The 10637-nt window shown below is 39.8% G+C and overlaps 1 non-coding gene across 1 annotated transcript; it reads right to left on the bottom strand.

Annotated features, from left to right (window-relative positions):
* Positions 1-9310: 9310 nt before the first annotated feature.
* Trnas-cga (transfer RNA serine (anticodon CGA)) lies at positions 9311-9384 on the bottom strand. Its single transcript has one exon. It is a non-coding gene; the product is annotated as a tRNA-Ser (tRNA).
* Between the last annotated feature and the right edge of the window lie 1253 nt (positions 9385-10637).

Consider the following 10637-nt stretch of genomic DNA (forward strand, 5'->3'; position numbering starts at 1 on the left):
GTCAGGATCTGCTCTGTGCAACATGAATCAGACAGAAAACACCAGCGTTTCAGTACACATACCATATAAAAAATTAGATAATTAAAGCTTGTACTGGTTCACCTGATGTCACTTACGAAGAAAATAACGACGATGATGCTGGAATCGCTGGCTGATATGCTCCGGTTAGGCATAAAAGCCTGTGTAATATCTCTTTACATTCCACTAATTATCCCTGCACAATTCTATTAGTGAATTACGTTTCCTACTTGACCATCTATATACTCGCAGAATCGATGCACAAAGTAGTACAGTACTATTGCTATTCCACGAGCGCATAATTACTCTTTGTAATATCCTCTCTGGTGAGTTGAGGGGACTTCTAGGATCTTCTCCGTGCCGAATAGCCGCGTTGAATAATTGTAATTTTGCTATCGAGATTACTGGAAGAAAGAGATTGAAAATATATTGTATGCTACTCAAGAAATATATACTGAGCATTTACATCAAAGGTGTGTAAGGAATTTCATTATATATGTATTCTCTAATTGGAAATTTGCACGGAGGTGTCGTTTCGTTGGTAATCAGAAGGGAACTTCCGATGAATTGGAAACGAACCCGCAACTATTAGATCCAAGAGCTCCATTATTTCATCGGGTAATTAAACTCTATCAAAGCAAACTTTCCGCTTGTTTTTAACAAAGTACACAGGCAATGCTGACGATAGCGACCCAATGCTCTTCTCCACGGACCATCGATGCACTTGTGATCATTTTACCCGCACCGGCAGTTTGCTGCGTACGTAGAACACTGACGAATCACTTGTCAGGATCTGCTCTGTGCAACATGAATCAGACAGAAAACACCAGCGTTTCAGTACACATACCATATAAAAAATTAGATAATTAAAGCTTGTACTGGTTCACCTGATGTCACTTACGAAGAAAATAACGACGATGATGCTGGAATCGCTGGCTGATATGCTCCGGTTAGGCATAAAAGCCTGTGTAATATCTCTTTACATTCCACTAATTATCCCTGCACAATTCTATTAGTGAATTACGTTTCCTACTTGACCATCTATATACTCGCAGAATCGATGCACAAAGTAGTACAGTACTATTGCTATTCCACGAGCGCATAATTACTCTTTGTAATATCCTCTCTGGTGAGTTGAGGGGACTTCTAGGATCTTCTCCGTGCCGAATAGCCGCGTTGAATAATTGTAATTTTGCTATCGAGATTACTGGAAGAAAGAGATTGAAAATATATTGTATGCTACTCAAGAAATATATACTGAGCATTTACATCAAAGGTGTGTAAGGAATTTCATTATATATGTATTCTCTAATTGGAAATTTGCACGGAGGTGTCGTTTCGTTGGTAATCAGAAGGGAACTTCCGATGAATTGGAAACGAACCCGCAACTATTAGATCCAAGAGCTCCATTATTTCATCGGGTAATTAAACTCTATCAAAGCAAACTTTCCGCTTGATCTGAGGTTTCCCGACTGACTACGCAACGCAGGAAAACCAAGACATTTTATTTGCACAGGACTGCAGATCGCTTCGAGACTGCGGACAAGGAGAGTCATCGTCCGATTCTGATTAAATAAGTGAAGCTTAATTATAACTTTCTTGAGCGACTGTGATGACTCTGATATGGCCACTTCTGAATGAGATCATGAATAAAATACTAATAACTAATTTTCCTCCTCACCAGCAACCAGTATAAACACAATATTAATTAAAATTATAGGAAGTTCGCAAACCTGTTGGACGATGGGGCGAAATTGCTCAAATCTGTGGGTTCAGCTCACATTTGTGGAGATAAGATGGTGTGTGTGGACAGGAGATCGCCGGATATCTGGTGCTAAAGCTTGCCTTACAAGGGGAGGCCGCCAATTTTGAAATTCAGATTCGATTCATACTGTGCATAATAAAAGCTCATGGCTAGTGGTGTAACGTGGCAAAGCACCAAGATGCACTTCTCAGCCGTTGTCGAGAAAATCGACAGTTAAAAGAAGCCATTGCGGTGAAATACTCTCTACGATTAATGATTTATACAAAGCGTCGTGGCGCAGCGGTAAGCGCTCGGGTTCGTAATCCGAAGGTCACCGGATCGTTTGTCGTGGAAAAACTGGCGACTTCAAACATCATTATGTTTTCCGCAAACAAAGTTGTATTTCACAAATGTTATTAATTGTGTTCATAATGTTAACCACGTATAGTTGACGGAAGACGTAGAAACGATATTCCGAAACGAATACGTATAGCGTAAGTCAAACGTTCGAATTAGAATAGAAACCTCACGAACACAAATTTGCTCTGGCAGGTATGAAATATAAACTCCATTACTCGCTCGTTACACTTGAAGGACAGATGTTGATTGGGCCGAAACGAGCCGCCGCATAACAGTGTAGTTGCCTGCTGACTTCGAAAGAAGGTAGATGCGGTCCCTAGCGCAACTTATAACATCGTCGAAAATAAGTGAGGACGTGAGGGCTTTGGTAAGCCCTGTTAAACAAACGGAAAAATGGAGGCGGTGCAACTGGAGAGCGATCCGCCTTCACCAACATGAATAAGCAATTCATTAAGATATTTATATTTGAATTACAAAAAACTAATAATAAGAAAATGTTGCATGGGGCGAGATTCGATCCGGCGACCTTCGGATTACGAACCCGAGCGGTTACCGCTGCGCCACGACGCTGTTTTTGTTATTATTATTTTTTATTTATGTATTTCATTTTGTTCGCTTCTGTTCGTTGCATCTGCTCGGTGCGGATGTCGTAAAACCTCCGTTTAAGTTCGTTGTTGATCAATTAACTCAGTTTTTTTTTATTACAGAGAGCAGCTAACCCTCTGACCGAACACGCTGAGCTACCGTGCCAGCAAAGTAAATTGTTAGTCGTAGAGAGTACTTTACCGCAACGGTTTCTTTTCACTGTCGAGTTTCTCGACTACGGCTGAGAAGTGCATCTTGGTGCTCTGCCACATTACACCTCTGGCCATGAGCTTTTATTATGCGCGGTATGAACCGAATCTGAATTTCACAATTGGCGGCCGCACCTTGTTAGTCCGCTCCTTATTCAGTCAGCTGTTTCTCACAATGATTGCATTGTAAATTTTAAAAACCGCGGATACACGTCAGTGTTCTAAGAGCGTTAGCGAAATCTTTTCGGTCGTATGTAAAGTACACAAGCGGCATGACGCAGTCAATACCTTCGCTGCGCAGTGCCGATGGTACTGTTACCGACTGTGCCGCTAAAGCGGAGTTATTGAACGCAGTTTTCCGAAATTCCTTCACCAGGGAAGACGAATGGAATATTCCAGAATTTGAAACACGAACAGCTGCTAGCATGAGTTTCTTAGAAGTAGATACCATAGGGGTTGCGAAGCAACTCAAATCGCTTGATACGGCCAAGTCTTCAGATCCAGATTGTATACCGATTAGGTTCATTTCAGATTTCTCTGATAAAATAGCTTCCTACTTAGCAATCATATACAACCGCTCGCTCACGGATAGATCTGTACCTACAGATTCGAAAATTGCGCAGGTCGCACCAGTGTTTAAGAAGGGTAGTAGGAGTAATCCATCGAACTACAGACCTATATCATTGACGTCGGTTTCCAGTAGGGTTTTAGAGCATATACTGTATTCAAACATTATGAATCATCTCGAAGGGGACCATCCATTGACACGTAATCAGCATGGTTTCAGAAAACATCGTTCTTGTGCAACACGGCTAGCTCTTTATTCGCACAAAGTAATGGCCGCTATCGACAGGGGATCTCAAGTTGATTCCATATTTCTAGATTTCCGGAAACCTTTTGACACCGTTCCTCACAAGCGACTTCTAATCAAGCTGAGGGCCTATGGGGTATCATCTCAGTTGTGCGACTGGATTCGTGATTTCCTGTCAGGAAGGTCGCAGTTCGTAGTAATAGACGGCAAGTCATCGAGTAAAACTGAAGTGATATCAGGTGTTCCCCAGGGAAGCGTCCTGGGACCTCTGCTGTTCCTGATCTCTATAAATGACCTGGGTGACAATCTGAGCAGTTATCTTAGGTTGTTCGCAGATGATGCTGTAATTTACCGTCTAGTAAGGTCATCCAAAGACCAGTATCAGTTGCAAAGCGATTTAGAAAAGATTGCTGTATGGTGTGCAGGTGGCAGTTGACGCTGAATAACGAAACATGTGAGGTCATCCACACGAGTTCCAAAAGAAATCCGTTGGACTTCGATTACTCATATATAATACAATTCTCAAGGCTGTCAATTCAACTAAGTACCTGGGTGTTAAAATTACGAAAAACTTCAGTTGGAAATACAACATAGATATTATTGTGGGGAAGGCAAGCCAAAGGTTTCGTTTCATTGGCAGGACACTTAGAAGATACAACAAGTCCAGCTTACACTACACTCGTTCGTCCTCTGTTAGAATATTGCTGCAGGGTATGGGATCCTTACCAGGTGGGATTGACGGAGGACATCGAAAGGGTGCATAAAAGGGCAGCTCGTTTTGTATTATCGCGTAATAGGGGAGAGAGTGTGGCACATATGATACGCGAGTTGGGATGGAAGTCATTAAAGCACAGACGTTTTTCGTCGTGGCGAGATCTATTTACGAAATTTCAGTCACCAACTTTCTCTTCCGAATACGAAAATATTTTGTTCAGCACAACCTACATAGGTAGGAATGATCACCAAAATAAAATAAGAGAAATCAGAGCTCGAACAGAAAGGTTTGGGTGTTCGTTTTTACCGCGCGCGGTCCGGGAGTGGAATGATAGAGAGATAATATGATTGTGGTTCAACGAACCCTCTGCCAAGCACTTAAATGTGAATTGCAGAGTAATCATGTAGATGTAGACGTAGATGTAATACGTAGTTCATAATAAGAGTGATTTAGAGGTGAATTGCAGAATTCACTACTACAATATTAGAAGTCAGGCGTTTCTCACAGAGTGTGCATTGTCGATTTTAAAACCACAGATACACGCCAGTGTTCTAGAGAGTTCATTAGCGAAATCTTTTCGGTGCGATTCTGGGCGTATTGCTATCATACTTTCACTCAGTACAGTCATGTACCATAATTTAATGTGAGTTGTGAGAGCATAGCAAAAAAAGTAGACCATATTTGTTCTAAAGAAATGTAATACGTAGTTCACAACAAGAGTGATTTAGAGGTGAATTGCAGAATTCACTACTACAGTACTAGAAGCTAAATTTTTCAGATGTGTTGTTGTTGTTGTGGTCTTCAGTCCTGCGACTGGTTTGATGCAGCTCTCCATGCTACTCTACCCTGTGCAAGCTTTCCCACTACGTACTGGAGCCTACATCCTTCTGAATCTGCTTTTTGTATTCATCTCTTGGTCTCCCTCTACGATTTTGTCCCCTCCACACTGCCCTCCAATACCAAATTGGTGATCCCTTGATGTCTCAGACATGTGCTACCAACAAATCCCTTCTTCTAGTCAAGTTGTGGCACAAACTCCTCCTCAATTCTATTCTATACCTCCTCATTAGTTATGTGATCAAGCATCTGATATTCAGCATTCTTGTGTAGCACCACATTTCGAAAACTTCTGTTCTTTTCTTGCCCAAACTATTTATCATCCACATTTCACTTCCATAGATGGCTACACTCCATACAAATACTATCCGAAACGACTTCCTGACACTTAAATATATACTCGATATTAACAAATTTCTCTTCTTCAGAAACGCTTTCCTTGGCCTTGTCAGTCTACATTTTATATCCTCTCCACTTCGCCGATCATCAGTTATTTTGTTCCTTTACTTTCAAAACTCCTTTACTACTGTTAAATGTCTCATTTCCTAATCTAATTCCCCCAGCATCACCCGACTTAATTCGACTACATTCAATTATCTTCGTTTTGCTTTTGTTGATGTTTATCTTATATCCTCCTTTCAATACAGTGTCCATTCCGTTCAACTGCTCTTCCAAGTCCTTTGCTGTCTCTGACAGAATTACAATGATCGCCTTACCATCTTGTTTTTCAGATGTACAGAAATGAATTTTATATTCTAGTGCAAATGTTGGTGGTAGGTTCAGAAGGGTCTTGGAAATCTCGACTTAAAAACGTAGACGTTTCACTGTTGAAATAATGATGTACAAAATTTCTCAAGTCACTATCCGTTTTCCTCAACACATACTAATTGTACAGGGATGAATCAGGTAGCTTTAAAAGGTTTTTTAACAGGCTTCGGACATCATTTACTGATTTTGCGCTAAAACTTACGATTTGTGACATGTTTTAACATAACAACGGATTTAAGACACCTTTTCAAATTATCTTATCACAAACACCATTTTATACGTTTGAAAGTGCTTGTTAACTGGAGAGTTTGTATACAGAATTCACATAGATAATAAAAGTGACTACTGTGATAGCCCATCATCTCCGCTAGTCGTACGAGTTGATTTTTCTAAACGAATATACTTTCTGAAACGACAAACATGTTAGTCATTGTTGCCTTCAATTGTCATATAACTGTTGCTATAATGTCCTAACGGGCTTACATCAAGTAAACCTGGAAGTACAGTTCGAGCTTATTATGGTCTTACTGATATGCCAGGTAAGAAGGAAAGACTACGTTGTAACCTATACTTGTCACGTTTATTTACTTCTTTGTATTTTGTATTCATATTTCTCATTGAACTTCCCTTCAGCAACAGGTAAATGTAAGTTAGAAATTACGAACAAAAATGCATGGAAATGTATATACAAGAATGTATTATAAATTCATAATTATTAATTTACGTTTTTCAGTTCATTTTTAAAGATTTTTTCTCTTCATTCCCACAAGTACCCTTACACCAACGACTACAGTTACTCTAGAACCGTGATTATTTAAATCTATAGAAGTGGCGAAAGTTTCACAACAGTCCCTTGATTTTCATTAAACCACATGTATCTATTTACTTTGATAATGTAGGCTTTTTCTCTGTAAAACGTAGGTGGCTTTTTCTCTGGCTTGAGGTATATTTTGTCTGTCTTGTAGGAGAACACTAGTACAAAAAAATACCAGCACCTTGTGTAACTTTTCAGTATGTAACGAAAACAAAGCAAGGAATACAACAAAAGATAAGTAGGCAAGAAAGTACAAAATTCATTTCTGTAATAGGAGTAGCGTTGCCCACAATATGTTAACTTCCTATGTTAGCGGAAGCCACCACACACTCTAGTTTCTGGACATGCTCAGTGTTCAGCATTCTCGGCAACTTAGAATTCCTTACTAGGCATTGTCTATAGATCATTCACGTCATAGAAACACTTGCGTCGTGCTTGGCTGTTTATTTACGAGCACTCTGGTGAGGCATACGTATTTCGAGTAGTCGATTTTGCCCATAAAATCGCTCCTGTAAAACAGGTATAGTTTTAAATAATATTGTGTTTACTCTGGTTGCTGGCGAGGAGGAAAGTTTGTTATTAGTATTTTATTCATGATCTCATTCATAAGTAGCCATATCAGAGTCATCACTGTCGCTCAAGAAAGTTATAATTAAGCTTCACTTGGTTAATCAGAATCGGACGATGACTCTCCTTGTCCGCAGTCTCGATGATTCGAAGCGATCTGCAATCCTGTCTAAATAAAAGTCTTAGTTTTCTTGCGTTTTGTAGTCAGTCGGGAAACCTCAGATCAAGCGGAAAGTTTGCTTTGATAGAGTTTAATTACCCGATGAAATAATGGAGCTCTTGGATCTAATAGTTGCGGGTTCGTTTCCAATTCATCGGAAGTTCCCTTCTGATTACCAACGAAACGACACCTCCGTGCAAATTTCCAATTAGAGAATACATATATAATGAAATTCCTTACACACCTTTGATGTAAATGCTCAGTATATATTTTCTTGAGTAGCATACAATATATTTTCAGTCTCTTTCTTCCAGTAATCTCGATAGCAAAATTACAATTATTCAACGCAGCTATTCGGCACGGAGAAGATCCAAGAAGTCCCCTGAACACACCAGAGAGGATATTACAAAGAGTAATTATGCGCTCGTGGAATAGCAATAGTACTGTACTACTTTGTGCATCGATTCTGCGAGTATATAGATGGTCAAGTAGGAAACGTAATTCACTCATAGAATTGTGCAGGGATAATTAGTAGAATATAAAGAGATATTACAATCTCATATCTGCGCAACGATCTGTCTGCACAAATGTGATGTGAGCAGGCAGATCGTTGCATGTGAACAGGGCTATAGGGTTGAGTAGTGTAGGTAGAAAACAGAAGTCAGTCAGGTAGAAAAGTATGGAGATGAGGGTACGGAAGTTCGGGTGTACTGGGAAAACAGAAGGTGGGAAAGACAAAGGGCGAGGAGAAGGTATGTCAGTAATATAGTAAAAACAAGAGGAAATGTTCAGATATGTGTGAATTCCTAAGGGACCAAACTGCTAAGGTCATCGGTCCATAGACTTACACTCTACGTAATCTAGCTTACACTAACTTATGCTAAGAACAACACACACACACATGGCCGAGGGAGGACACGAACATCCGGCAGGAGGTGCCCAAGAGGAAATGGATGGGGATGCATGAGGAGCGAAAATGAGGTAGCCCTGATGTGGATTGGTGGGAAGATATAAAGTTGGTAGAAGTTTGACGTTAGAAAGCATTAAACTTATATGGCACTATTATACAATGATTCAAGTGACTGAGAAACATTCTCTTAAGTTACTGGAAAGATGCACAAGAATAGTTGCTTACATTAACTGACCTTTATTCACGACAGACTGTTTCGGCATTTATCGTCAGCGTCAAGTTCGATAAGAACTGATGTGACGTCCATGGTACGTTGCTGGTGAACTCTGTTATAGCTGTCACCGTTTTCACAAGATGGTAAATGACGAAAATACGTTCAAAATAATACGTTAATTATGGCCTGACAGTAATACGACAATTCCATTCTTACGACACTATATGTTCACAAAACATACATATAACCGTCACTGTTTTGCTAGGATGGTAAATGACGTAAATACACTGAAAATAATCCGCAAATTATAGTTAAAGTAGTTTCACAGTTCCACTCTGTGACGGTACGTCACATAAATGGACATTTGAGGAAAGGGAAAGGAAGTTTTTGTTATGAGACGCGCGAATTATAAATTATTTCAAGACTGAGTACGTGTGCGCGATGTATAACAGATAGTAAAGATTGAACTAGTTCTCCTGTTTTGTTTCGTCTAGCGGTAGGCCGCCATTGTAGTGCTGTCTGATAATTAACGAAAGTCTTATCTGCATTTTGAAAAATATAATAGAAATTAAGAAACTTCCTGGAAGATTAAAACTGTGTGCCCGACCGAGACTCGAACTCGGGACCTTTGCCTTTCGGGGGCAAGTGCTCTACCAACTGAGCTACCGAGCACGACTCACGCCCGGTAGAGCACTTGCCCGCGAAAGGCAAAGGTCCCGAGTTCGACTCTCGGTCGGGCACACAGTTTTAATCTTCCAGGAAGTTTCATATCAGCGCACACTCCGCTGCAGAGTGAAAATCTCATTCTGGAAACATCCCCCAGGCTGTGGCTAAGCCATGTCCCCACAGTATCCTTTCTTTCAGGAGTGCTAGTTCTGCAAGGTTTGCAGAAGAGCTTCTGTAAAGTTTGGAAGGTAGGAGACGGATACTGGCAGAAGTAAAGCTGTGAGTACCGGGCGTGAGTCGTGCTCGGTAGCTCAGTTGGTAGAGCACTTGCCCGCGAAAGGCAAAGGTCATGAGTTCGAGTCTTGGTCGGGCACACAGTTTTAATCTTCCAGGAAGTTTCATATCAGCGCACACTCCGCTGCAGAGTGAAAATCTCATTCTGATAATAGAAATTGTTATTAGAAAGTGTGTATTATTGACTTAGTTGTCACCTCTCATGATCGCAACCATTAATTATAATTAACTAAGTTTTTACAGAATTTCGCAGTACAGGGCGCTCATCTCCCCTAGCAGGATTTAGTCGGCCATTACGCTGACTGTAGTATTTAATTAAAATAGCATGTCCTAACATTAAATGTAAATGCGAGAGACTTCTCAATTTTGATCCTTCATTCATTTCAAAGTTAAAAAGAGTCAAAATAGATTTCGTTTATTAATATTTAGAATACTGAGTGAGTTGAGTATGTTTCATTTTGGAAGCATAATGGCAGACGAGATTCTCTCCAGTTTTGCCTTGTAAATAATGAAAAAGAAAGTTTAAAAAATCATTACATTACGCAATATCTCAGTTAATCTATGTGTAATTTGGTACACAAATAACCAGTAGCCCCTGAGAGCCATATTAATAATTACAGTATGCGTAAGAATTTTCTTTTCTAAATAGCAGCGCTCACGCAAACTATTTATTAGAAGGCGGTGACTCGCGCTATGTGTTTAAAAATTATTATATCGTACGTACTTCGGGGCAGCCGATGTCTGTACGAGTGTTATCGTGGTATAAGTTAATTAAAAGTCTCATGCTAGCCCACAATATTTAAAGCCACCCCAACCAAAATCATAAAATATATAATTATAAAAATAAAAATTATACACTTATACCGTGATAACTCTTATGACGCTATACATTTACAAGACATATAGAACTGTCAAACTACTGTCAAACCATAATTAATGTATTATTTTCAATATATTTACGACAT

Source organism: Schistocerca gregaria, chromosome 9, assembly GCF_023897955.1.
Source record: "Schistocerca gregaria isolate iqSchGreg1 chromosome 9, iqSchGreg1.2, whole genome shotgun sequence".
Lineage (NCBI taxonomy): Eukaryota > Metazoa > Arthropoda > Insecta > Orthoptera > Acrididae > Schistocerca > Schistocerca gregaria.